The sequence below is a fragment of the Furipterus horrens genome, unplaced genomic scaffold, assembly GCF_987537825.1.
Source record: "Furipterus horrens unplaced genomic scaffold, mFurHor1.1.pri manual_scaffold_2, whole genome shotgun sequence".
NCBI classification, from domain to species: Eukaryota; Metazoa; Chordata; class Mammalia; order Chiroptera; family Furipteridae; genus Furipterus; species Furipterus horrens.
In genome coordinates, this window is record NW_028327172.1 from 20,675,394 (window position 1) to 20,688,379 (window position 12,986).

The 12,986-nt window shown below is 46.4% G+C and overlaps 1 long non-coding RNA gene across 1 annotated transcript; it reads left to right on the forward strand.

Annotated features, from left to right (window-relative positions):
* The first annotated feature begins 2,935 nt into the window (after positions 1-2,935).
* On the forward strand, positions 2,936-12,660 carry LOC150017975 (uncharacterized). The gene is made up of 3 exons (XR_016509183.1): positions 2,936-2,997; positions 9,347-9,559; positions 12,045-12,660. It is a non-coding gene; the product is annotated as an uncharacterized LOC150017975 (long non-coding RNA).
* Positions 12,661-12,986: the final 326 nt, after the last annotated feature.

Consider the following 12,986-nt stretch of genomic DNA (forward strand, 5'->3'; position numbering starts at 1 on the left):
ATAGAATCCAATCTCCATAACCGGTTCACAAGGCCCCGTGGGATCTGGCACCTACTAATTTTTTCAGCCTCATCTTTAGTTATTTCTCACCTGCCATTCTACATGTTGACTCCATTCACGGTCCCTGAAGGGCAGATCAATCTCCTCCTCTTCCTCTCTGCTGGTCTGTCTATCCCATATGCTGTACCATCCACCCAGAGCACACTTGCTCCCCCTTCCTCCCCTGACTAACTGCTACACATCCTTCAGCTCTCAGCCCAAACATGACTTCTTCTATGTGTGTGTGTGTGGGGGGGGTGCTTTCCTGATCAGTCATCTCGCCTTGCCACCATCTCCCCCACCCCCCAGTCTTGCCTCCCCTCTCCCTGGGTCTTCCTCTCTCTGGCACTTACCACACTGAATTGTCACGGCTAAGCTACTTGTCTCTCTCTCTGGCTGGACCAGCACAGTCGTCGTCGGCAGCCGTCCGTCTCGAGAGACGATGGTGTAGCTTCTTAAGAGTCTATCTGCACCGCCGAGAATGGCTGTGCAGTCCGACTCGGGAGTGACATGGTATCTGTCTCCTCCCGTGTTGAATCGACATCTTGTGATGATGCTGGAGTGTCCTCTCCAGTGAAGCTGAAGCTACAGAGCCTGGGCAGGGTGATATGGAGGGTCTGCTGTTGCCCAAGCAGCAGACCCCCCCCTCTCTTCGCAGCTGAAGGGTCCAAGGGAAAGACGGAGTCAATACAGCTTGGCTTCAGGTGCGCCGCAGGAGTTGCCGGTGTTGACTACAACGTCAAACCGCCTTAGGGACTCCGGCTCCAGATTTTCTGTCGGGGTTTACTCCCTTAGCCTTTCCCCTGAAGAGGTATGCCACAAGGCAGTGGAGGTTTTTTGGAGTCAGAGTTTTCCTTCTCTGACCAGCACAGTGGCATATGCATTATAGGACTCCTTAAATATGTCATTAATGAAAGGAGAATGATGTGGTATATCCGTCACCCCATGGGAGCTGACAGGTATAAGACTTGGGCAATGGAACTTAGCCTTGCAGCCCTGGCAGGTGTCACAGAAATGCTGCAGCCGTCATCTGCAGGGCCGGTTTCTCTCTGCCACTGTCTGGGAACTCTTAAGCCTTGAAGGACAAGGTATGTGACAAAAGGCAGTGACTCTTGTTATGTTCTAAGCACAGCTTCTCAGTGGGAAAAGGAGAACATCCTCAGGTTTACAAGGTGGAAATGGGACCAGAGGGCTGCAACCAGGTTCACGAGCTCAGGAATCCATTCCAGCCTCCAGGCAGGACTGGCTCAGTCACAGACAAGTGGGTATCTCCTTACATGATTAGTAGGCGTATATTATTATTAATATTATTGGTTCCACTAAAAATAACACTCATAACCTCTCTGGGTCACCCTCCCCAGAGATCAGTAGAACACAGACACTGGACTCAGCAGCATAAGGTCTGACTGCCATCCCAGGTCAGCATGATTGCCCAGTGCTCAGAGAAGGAAAGCAAGCAGGTTCCTCCTCAGAAGAGGGCAAAGAAAGTATTCAGAGGCAGGTTTTCGCTGCACAGAGTCATAGGGCTCACAATCAGGCATCTCCCCTGCCATTTATAATCAAGTCAACCCTTCCCCTGTGTGCAAGGCTTTATGGCACCCGAAGTCCTCACCCGCCCATGATCTCATTGGGTGCAACACCACCAGCTGACACGTGCAGGCCGGTTTGGGGAAGCTGAGGCTGGGGCAGAAACCGACTCTGGGTCAGTTTCCTAGAGTTCTGAGTCCCACGTGAGTGTCTGGGCTAGAATCAAGGAACCAAGATGTTCATTTACCAGTCTGATGTCCTCCGTATTTTGACATTCTGCTTCTCAGGCTGGAAAGAACAGAGGAAATGGGAAAACCCAGTCCACATGCCCCACAGTTCATATACTGTCAATAAATACATGAGCACCTAGTATGTTCTAGGCACTGCTCCAGGCTCTAAGAATAGAGCAGTGACTAAAACAGATTTTTAGAAAAATCAAAGAGCCCTGGCCCAGTGGCTCAGTTGGTTGGAGCATCGTCTTATACACCAGAGGGTTGTGGGTTTGATTCTCAGTCACATTGATGTTTCTCTTTCCCCCGACCACCCTGCCTCTAAAAATCAATGAACATATCCTTGGATGAGGATTAAATAAACATACAGACCTGTCTTCATGGATGTTGCATTCTGGCGCTGTTTATAAGTGGCTATCAGACAATGCATGGGCTGGGATTCAACCATACTGAATCACATAGTGAGAAATGTGTTCCCTTTCTAAGTCTGTCAGCCGTTCACAGACTTTAAAGAAGACTGCAGTCCGCTGTCATCCCCTTTCAACAAAATGGGCAAGGCTGCAAGGATCCAGTGTGAAGTTAATCTCATTCTTGGGTTTTCATACCAGCAATGCTAATATTCCATTAAAGGGAGTGATAGACTCACTTCTTAAATTCTCTTTATCAGTGAGTCATTCATTCTAAAGAAGGATTGAAGAGGCTAGTGCGACAGGTGGTCAATGGATGTAGCAAAGCACTAAGTGTCTGAGAGCCTTGAACCTGGCAGTGTCAAGAGTGTGGCCAAGAGCATTGTGACATCTCAACACCCAAAAACTTCATGTCACCCTGTTCTTGGGCTTTTAAAAACCGGAATGGGATAGCCCAGAGGTTCACCGACTAATGCTTTCATTTACCCCACGCCTGTCACCTTTGTCCCCGGCCCTCCATCCCTCCAGCTACACTGGGGCTCACCCCACACTGTCTCTCAGAGAGAGGCCTTAGGAGCTAAGTCTGGAGCCTGACAGCAAACACCCTGCCCTTCCTCCTGCCAGCTGCCAGTCATTTATCTCCCTTATCCCAATTTCCACACTTTCACTGAAGGCAAAGGTCACTGGCAGGGAGCTCCCTCCAAGTTAATTACCCTTTGTTCTCAGAAGCCAAGGAGCTCCTCCTGATCTGAGGAAGAATTGTGTCCAGCCCCCCCTGAACCATTTCTCCCCAGGTCAGTGGGTCCCTCGGAAGCAAGTGAGGGGGCGTTACCAAAATATAAGGTACCTGGGATCCAGGCAGAAAGATGGGGCCTGGAAAGCTGAATTTTGTGCTCCTTCCAAGAGTCTGAGGTTCAGCTGAATCTGGAAGCCCGCCGATATTCTTGAATGGAAATGCCTGCTGTGTATCCTTCCCATGTGCCTGAGCGGTGGCCCACAATTACCTTATTAGGGCAGTAAGTACTTGGAATTCGGAGTTTAGAAAACCTGGATTCAACTCCCGGGCTCACCCTGAGGAATAAGTGGCTGAGTGGCCTCAGGCAAGTGGCTTAACCACTCTCAGCCTCAGAGGGCTTGGCTCTAAACTCATAATTACAATGGTTCCTGCCTGTCCTTGGGTTGTTTGAAGGATTCCGTGACCTTATGTATGTAAACTGCATGGTACAGAGACTGGCTTGGAGTGGAAGCTAAAGAAATGCTGGCTAGTAATAACATAGGAGTGGTTTTTATCTTGGTAACCAAAAGAGTCTCAAAGTGGTTTTCAGGAAGACAAGAGGAAAGAGAGAACCCCAAAATAACCTGCGTTGTCCAGACCATATCTCCTCCTTTCCCTTCAAAATACAAGGTCCCTAAAGTCAGAGGCCAGGATTGTCAGTGAATCCTTACCACTCTCCCTATCCTGACACTGGACATGTGGCCAGAGTTACAGATGTGAGGCAGGATTTCACCAAGAGAAATAAACGACGGGACTGAGGCCCCTTGAGAAGAGCAATCTGGGACCCTTGTACCATGGATGAGAGGGGCTGAGAAAGACCTTTCTCTTCACTGACAAGGGGTGGGGGTACTCCCATATGCCCTACATGAGAGTCCTTTCCTTCCCTCAGAACCTAGGACCAAGGAAGGTGAAAAGACTCAGCCTCGGTCTGGCTTATGTCACCTCCCCCAACTCCACACGAAGAGCATGGCCAACAGCTCCGTGAGGGCACATGTCTCTTGGTCTGGTGCAGTGTCCAGAGCTCAGGAATTATTCGCCACTTGAATGAATGAACAGTTTGTGGCCCAAGTCTCCTACTGGGAGGAGAGCCTATAATTTAGCAGGGGCAGCACTTAGACTGTAATGCCTCAGGTGTCATCTGGGATCGTGTTGAAATGCAGGTATTGATTGAGGGAGTTTGCGATGGACTGGGATTCTGCATTCCTAGCATGCTTCTGGGTCATTCTGACCCAGCTGGCCCCACACCATAACCTGGAACAAGATTGTCTAGATTTGAAGCCCAACTCTGCTACTTACCAGCAGTGTATCCTTGAGCCCCCCTGGCTGGTTTAGCTCAGTGGATTGAGCGTCGGCCTGCAAGCTAAGTGTCGCTGGTTCGATCTTCCAGTCAGGGTACATCAGAGAAGGAAAACTCTGACTCCAAAAAACCTCCGCTGCCTTGTGGCATACCTCTTCTGGGGAAAGGCTAAGGGAGTAAACCCCGACAGAAAATCCGGAGCCGGAGTCCCTAAGGCGGTTTGACGTTGTAGTCAACACCGGCAACTCCTGCGGCGCACCTGAAGCCAAGCTGTATCGACTCTGTCTTTCCCTTGGACCCTTCAGCTGCGAAGAGAGGGGGGGTCTGCTGCATGGGCAACAGCAGACCCTCCATATCACCCTGCCCAGGCTCTGTAGCTTCAGCTCCACTGGAGAGGACACTCCAGCGTCATCGCAAGATGTCGATTCAACACGGGAGGAGACAGATGCCATGTCACTCCCGAGTCGGACTGCACAGCCATTCTCGGCGGTGCAGATAGACACTTAAGAAGCTACACCATCGTCTCTCGAGACGGACGGCTGCCGACGACGACGACGACGACGACGATCCTTGAGCCAATTACTGGATCTGGGTTTACTTGTCTGTAAAGTAGAGATGGGGGGGGTGGGGGGGTAGGGGCGTGATAATAGTCAATCCTCTGTGGAGTTACTGGGAGGTTTAATTGGTTCACATGTGTTCAGCACGTTGCCCAGCGGCTGGCACCTATCAGGCACTCCAACATCTTAGGCTATTACCAGAAGGTAGAAAGAGAGCCTTCCTTACCTTAAAGTAAGGAAGACAGCCCTCCTGCTTTCTGTCCTAGACCCCCACCCCAGAGGAGTCAACACATTCTTCTCTGGCCTCAGACTGGCCTGGGTTTAAACCACCCTGGAACAGCCCTGAGACCAAAAAGAATGAGTTCACCCAGCTGAGATGATGGTAGGAACAGCCCAGGGCACCGCCAGCCCCTGCTGTTGTGCAGCTGGGAGAACAGAGCCACGACAGAGGACATAGGCACGCTTTCAGGGCTGAGGTTCCAGCTGGCTGTCCTTTAGGTTTGTTTTCTCTATGAGCCTCTCAGAGCTTTCAAGATCTCCAAGATCCTGAAGAGCCAGGAGGGTAATAAAGATGATGAAGTAACTGTGGAATCCTGATGATACCATCAGGGAAGAAGGCAGGCATGTTTATCAGGGGAGCGCTCGGAAGATAGAAATTAAAAGCCCATCAGGTCAGCAGGGGCTTAAGAAAACTAGGAAAAAGGGAAACAGGTGCCCAAAAGTAGGCTCCTTTTCCTCTGGCTGGGGAACCCCTTTTCCCTACTCTTAGCAACCACTCCCCACCTTCCTGCACCCCCCAGCAACATAAGCATCCACATCATTTATACTAAGGCTTGAATGGCTAACAGCAGCTGGAATGGAAGCCTGGAGCTTTTGTTTTCCCCGGAATCCAAGTCTTTGCTGACGGGAACAATACTCTACCAAGAACATTTTAGACATCAGCCATGGAAAATTGGCAGTTCGAAAGAGATGTATTATAGTTTAGGGGCAGGGAGCCCTGAGTTCAAATCCCAGCTCCAGCACTTAGCAACTGTGTATCCTTGGGTATAAATTCCTACTCTGTAAAGTGGGGCTAATAGCTCCCATGCAGGGTGGTTGTGGGATTAGAGACAACACATACGAAGCACCTAGGATAATGCCTGAGGCTGACATGGGCAATCCCTCCATTAATGACAGGGGGTGCTCTTCCCGACTTCCGCAGGTAGGGCTGACCCTTTCCACCTAGATCCCCTTTGTCTGACTCCTCCTCCACCAGTTAGCAGGTAAACTGCTGGAAATCATTCCATCTGTGTCTGTTTCTTGCCCCCACTTTCCACCATGAGCTCACTGAGGGCAAGGAGCCTGTCTGATTTATCTTTGACCTCCGTACACAGTACCAGCTGGCAATAACAAATGGGCCCCCCTGGATTTCAGGCCCTGACCTGAGAGATAAAGGGAGCCCTCCCTGGTACCTTCCCCATGTGTCCTCGGGACTGAGGCTTAGCTGAGGAAAAGGGCCAGGGGGAGGAGCAGTGGCCCTCGTCAGACCCTCAGTTCTAGGTTGCTGCAGCCTTGCCAGGAATGTGTCTCTTCTCCCGAGTGAACAACCTCACACTGATCCCAGCTCCTCAAGGCGGGCGAGGTCCTGGCATGTGCAAGCAGGGACGCTCTAAGCGCTGGGCTGGGCATTTTCTCCATTGTTTCCCTCTCTCTCTTATCTCCAGCTAGTTAGTGATTAACTGCTTTTTGAAGGTTTCCCAGCCTCCCAAGTTCCCTAGGAACACAGGTGGCCACTGGGCTGGAGATCCTGACTCAGGGCCCAGTTCTCTGAGCAAGACAAGGAGGACCCAGAAGCACAGTCCCCGGGTTACGGGCCCAGAGGGCAAAGCCAAGAGGTTTGGCGCTGCATGAATTGGCAGGAGGTGCTGCTGGGAAAGGCAGCAAGGAGGCAATTGGGGGGGGGGGCTTGTGGGTGACAACCAGGACCTGGGAGAGAGAGGGTTGACTCACTCTCATCATCCCACCTGCACCCCATTTCCAGGGTTTCTGTATAGACACTCCGCCCCCACCCCACCCCTTTCCAGCGAGCCCCACCTCAGGTGGGCTGACAGGGAGGCCAGGTAGAAGAAGGACCTTTCCGGGGCACTTAAAGACCATTTCCTTTCAGAATGCGGGCTCCCCCTCTTCCTTTCTTTAATGCCAGGATTTTTTATTTGAGGTTTGGACTTCCTTAGAGAGGCTTTCGGGGAGACATTTGAACTCCTGAAAATACACACGATTAGCAAAATGATTGGGAATGTATATCTAAGTACCTTTTCCTAAGAATGGGCTTCCACGCTCAGCTAAAATTAGGTGAATTGGACCTTATCGTGTCTCACCCTAAAATCCTCTGCGCACTTCCTGCTTCTTCCACCGCTTTGGCTGGAGTGGCAGCAAACCCTTGCCATGCCGTAGAGGCCCCTGGCTGTCCTCTGTCACCCTCCGCACCAGCTCCCTCTCTGCCCAGGCTTTGCTGTTCCAGCCCTTCTCACAGCTGCCCCCTGCTCGTAGCTCGGGTTCAGCTCCAATGTCTCACCCTCAGAGAGGCCTGCTCTGACCGACGACCGCCCTAGCTAAATCGGCATCGCTCCCTCCTACCCCCCAGCTCCCCTTAGCGCCCTGTTTATATCTTCCTATCGTCTAGGAGGGCTTGCTTTGCTTGCTTATTTAGAGTTTAGAATGCAAGCCCCTTGAAGGCCGGACTTCCTGGTGCTCCCTGCCACAGCTCCAGTGGCGGGGTATGGCAGACCCCAAACACACTATAGGATGAGTGAGTGAATGTGAAGCTTTCCTTGCGTCCTCACAGGGGTTGGCTGTAAACCCCCAAATTTAAGGACTATTGCTCTAAATCAAACGACAGCCCCTGAGACAAATCCACTCCATGATTTTTGTACAGCTTACAAGCTAAGAATGTCCTCTGTGTTTTTCAATAATTGAAAAAAAGTCAAAAGAAAATATTTAGTAACATGCAAAAATATACGAATTTCAAATTTCAGTGCCCATAACAAGTTATATTGGAATCACCCACTCGTTTATTTTCTATGGCTGCTCTCACATGACAATACCAGAGCTGCGTGGTTGTGAGAGAGTCTGTCCGGCCCACAAAGCCTAAAATATTGACTGCCCAGGCCTTTGCAAAAGAAGTTTGCCAACCAAAGTTCTAACTCATGCTAAGAAGGGAGATAGAGGTGGGATGCAATTAGATACAAGAAAGAATGGAGGAAGGGAAAGAAATAAAAATGAAAGAGAAGAGAGAAAGGAAAGGAGACACAATAAGGAGAAAAGAAAAATAACATTTTATTGAGCATCTATTATGTGCCGTGTACTGTGTTTGGCGCTGTACCTACACTATTTCTCAGCTCTAGATAAAACTTCAAGTGGAGGCAAAATCTTTGGTCAGACTCCATTCCCAGACTCTATGCTTCCTCTGAGTGCCTGTTACCCGTTGCCTGTCCAGCCTCTCTGCTATAAGGTACTCAGCTCTGACCTCTTTCCCATAGCATTTCCTTTTCCCAACATTTCTCTCTGCAGAGATCAAAGCTTGTTATCTGTCTTAGTCCCTAAAAGTCCTGCTCTCTACTAAGTCACAGGGGGAATGAAGACAGGTTTTCTCTGTATTGCTTTCACCCCCACCCATGCTCCCCGGCACGGTAAATGACACATAGACAACTCAATAAATATTTGCTGGAGGGTTAAATTATTCAATCAACCATACAGAACCTTAGCTCAGTTAACCACCATTTCTCAGGGTAGAGGATCCCAGCAGTTGGCATCAGGCAGATCCTTGTCAGCAATGTGACAATCCCCCCAAAGACTGTTCATAAAGACCTGTTCCCCCACCTTTCTGCCCTGCTGCCCCTCTGGGGAGCTGCCCACCTCTCAGCCCCGAAGCCCCTGCCCCTTCTGCATGCCCTGTCACTGTTCTAGGGTCTTGACGGGCCCAGGGATAGAACAAGTACTAGAATGAGGGTTGGCAGGGGTGGAGAGGAAGGTGAGATTATAATTGGAAAGACCAGAATAGAGAAAACCAAGCCATCAGGCTCCATCAGAAACCAATCCCAGTGACCTCCCTGTGCGATGAGAGGTGACAACACATCCATCTGGTATTTCCTGTGAAGGGTGATGACTCGTACTTCGGTGGCTGGTTTGAGAAAGAGGACAGGCCTCCTTATACAAGAGAAGAAAGAGAGAAACTCATGAACACTAGCCCTGGGAATGCACAGAGAGAAGGGGAGGGAGTGGCTACGGAGACACGTTAATTTCAGAAGAAATATGACTGATGCATTAGTGAAACCAACCGGGAGAGACCTACCCTTAACGTAGGCCTAGTTCCTTTGTTTGCTTTTGATGACACCGTCAGCTGAAAACTCCCCATCTCCTTGTGTCTTCCCCACATTTGTTAGAGCGGCGTCTAGTGGTAACTACTGATAACTCCTAGGGGCCCCCAAGACTGGAGGGCAGACACAGACTCTGGGTCACAAAGTCCCTCTTTTCAGGCAACAGGAAGGTACCAAGGAAGAAGACCAGATGGCAGCAACAGAAAACAAACAGGAAGAGCAATTCGCAGAACCTGTGGTAGAAGAGAGCTAGACTGGGTGGACGGCCCTGACTTTCACATGCAGCCCATCTTTTCCAGGGCAGAGCAGAACATTTCTAAGGATTTCCCCACCTGCACCTTCATTTTGCAAAATGCCCATGTCTCTCCCAGGGTGAGTGGCTGTTTTTGCACTGGTGAAATTCAGAAAGAAAATACAAATGTTTCTACAACTCATGCCTTTTCCATTCAACTAAAATTTACTTTAGTAAGGGGAGCCCCAGGTTGAAAAAAACATATATTCTCAGAACTTAAATTCACTGCTAAAAAAATATAGAAGAAAGTGAATTTAAAAATGAGCATCTATTTTTTTCATTTATTAGACACACCTTTATTAAAAGGATAAAAAAAGATTTAAAGTAAAAAAAATGGAAAGAGATACATACAAACACTTATCAAAATGAAACTGTATAGCTAGCTATACAAATATCACTTATAGTATTAAGATAAGAAACCTTATAGATATAAAGAGGACATTATATAATGATAAAACTCACCAGGAAGAAAAAAAATAATTGTAAATTTCAGTGCAATAATACTATCTTTAATTACATTAAGCAAAAATGATTGAACTTTAAGGAGAAATTCATAACTAGAATGGGAAATTTAACATACTTTGTTTAGAAGGAGAATAAGGAGACAAAAGAAAATCATGTAAATGAAGAAGGTTAAAATAATAGGAATAACAAACATCTGTGTGTATAAACTCACACAAGAACTTCAGAATACAAACTCTCTTAAAATGCTTATGGTACATTTACCAAAATCAAACGTAGTTTGGGCTATAGAGGATGTCTCAGTAATTTCATCCCAAATTCTCGTATGCAATATTTTGTTTTTTTAACTTTATTTTTATTGTTGACACTATTATAGATGTCCTCATTTCCCCACCTTTGCCTGCCTCTACCCAGTCCCCTCCCCCCTTCCCTCTGGCCATCACTACACTGTTGTCTGTGTCTATGGGTTATGCATATATGTACTTTTACTAATCCCTTTGCCTTCTTTTATTCAGTCCCCCCTCTCCCTTCCCCTCTGACAGCTGTTACTCTGTTCCATGTATTCATGTCTCTGTTTCTATTCTGTTCATCAATTTATTTTGTTCATTAAGTTCCACATATAAGTGAGATCATAGGGTATTTGTCTTTCTCTGGCTTATTTCCCTTTGCATAATAAGCTGTCACAAAAGGTAAGATTTCCTTCTTTTTTATGGCTGCATAGTATTCCATTATATAAGTGTACCACAGTTTTTTTATCCACCCATCTACTCATGGACACTTGGGCTGTTTGCAGACCTTGGTTATTAAAAAAATAACAGTGCTAGGAACATAGAGGTGCACATATTCTTTCTAATTGGTGCTTTGGGATTGTTAAGATATATTCCCAGAAGTGGGATCACTGGGTCAAAAGGCAATTCCATTTTTACTTTTTTGAGGAAATTCCATACTGTTTTCCACAGTGATCTGCATTCCCACCACCAGTGCACCAGGGTTCCCTTTTCTCCACATTCTCGCCAACACTTGTTGTTTGTTAATTTATTGGTAATAGTCATTCTGACAGGTGCAAGGTGATATCTCATTGTGGTTTTAATTTGCATCTCTCTGATAATTAGTGATGTTGAGCACCTTTTTATATGTCTATGGGCCATCTGTATGTCCTCTTTGGAGAAGTGTCTATTCAAGTTCTTTGCCCATTTTGTAATTGGATTGTTTGTCTTCCTGGTATTGACTTGTGTAAGTTCTTTGTATAATTGGAAATTAACTCTTTATTAGATGTATCATTGGCAAATATTTTCTCCCATACAGTGGGTTCCCTTTTCACTTTGATGATGGTTTCTTTAGCTGTGCAGAAGCTTTTTAGTTTGATGTAATCCCATTTATTTACTTTTTCCTTTGTTTCCCTTGCTCTAGGAGATATGTAGACAAAAATAGTGCTGTGAGGGATATCTGAGATTTTACTGCCAATATTCTCTTCTAGGATGTTTATGGTTGCACAACTTACATTTAAGTCTTTTATCTATTTTGAGTTTATTCGTGTGTGGGGTTTTTTGGTTTCTGGGGTTTTTTTTTTTTTTTTTGCATGTACCTGTCTAATTTTCCCAACACCATTTATTGAAAAGACTCTCTCTACTCCATTGTACACTCTTGCCTCCTTTGTCAAATGTTAATTAACCATAAAGATGTGGTTTATTTCTGGGCTCTCAGTTCTGTTCCATTGATCTACATGCCTGTTCTTATGCAAGTACCAGGCTGTTTTGATTACAGTGGCCTTGTAGTATAGTTTGATATTAGATATTGTGATACCATCAACTTGATTCTTCTTTCTCAAGATTACTGAGGCCATTCTGGGTCTTTTTATGGTTCCATATAAATTTTTGGAATATTATTCTAGACCTGTAAAATATGCCATTGGTATTTTAATAGGAATTGTGTTGAATCTATAGATTGCTTTGGATAGTATGGACACTTTAATGATGTTAATTCTTCCAATCTATCAACATGGTATATGCTTCCATATTTGTATCTTCCTCAATTATTTTTCTTTAATGTCTTATAGTTTTCTGAATATAGGTCTTTTACCTCCTTGGTTAAATTTATTTCTAGGTACCTTAAAAAATGAGCATCTTTCAGCACATGAAAAGATGGATGTTCAACCTCACTGATCATCAGAGAAACACAAACAAACACTTGAGAATCCACCCCATATCCTTCAAGTTGGCAAAACTAAAAATTCTGATGATGATAAATGCTAGCTAGGAGATAACACAGAAGGAATTCCAACCCACTGCTGGTCAGGACTGTGGATTGTTATAAACAGGAGAGTGATTTGTTATTTCTGATAAAGAGAAAAATACTCTTGCTGGTGACCCAGCAAATCTACGTCCAGAAACTTGTGAGCAGAGGCTAATGAGGTAACAGTACAAGATATTTATCACATCACTGTGATGAAATGAACCATTGAAAACAGACTTGATATACTTCAGCAGAAGAATGGATAATTTGTGACAGCATCCACCTTTGTTTCATTTATTCTTTCATTCATCTTTCATTCAACAAATTTTCATGAGTTCTTATTAATGGAATCACCTGGGAAGTTTGTGAAAAAGACAGAATTCTCAACCCTGTCCTCACAGTCCAAGCCTGACTGTGGGAAGGGGTCTAAGGAGGGGGCTTTTGTCTTGGAGTCACTTTGTACCTGATCATTCATCCTGACATTATAATTCAAGCTGGATTACAAATCTAGATGGGCCTCATGGGCCCCTGGTTACTCATCACTTAGTAAGTAAAGAGTTCTGGAAAAGCAGGATGGGACCCAGGGCAGTATTTTCCCTCTACAGAACTCAGTCTGTTCGTGTATAATGAGGAACCCAAAGTAGAGGAAGGCTCAATGTTTCCCTCTGTTTCTCATTTCCTTTGTTTTTTCCCTGGAGGGACGCATCACTTAGTAAGTAGGCAGTTTTCTAAAGGAGCCCACAGCACCAGCTCTGCATACAGCAGCCCATAAAATCACCAGCACTCCCTTAATCAGAGCACTCTGTTAATGAA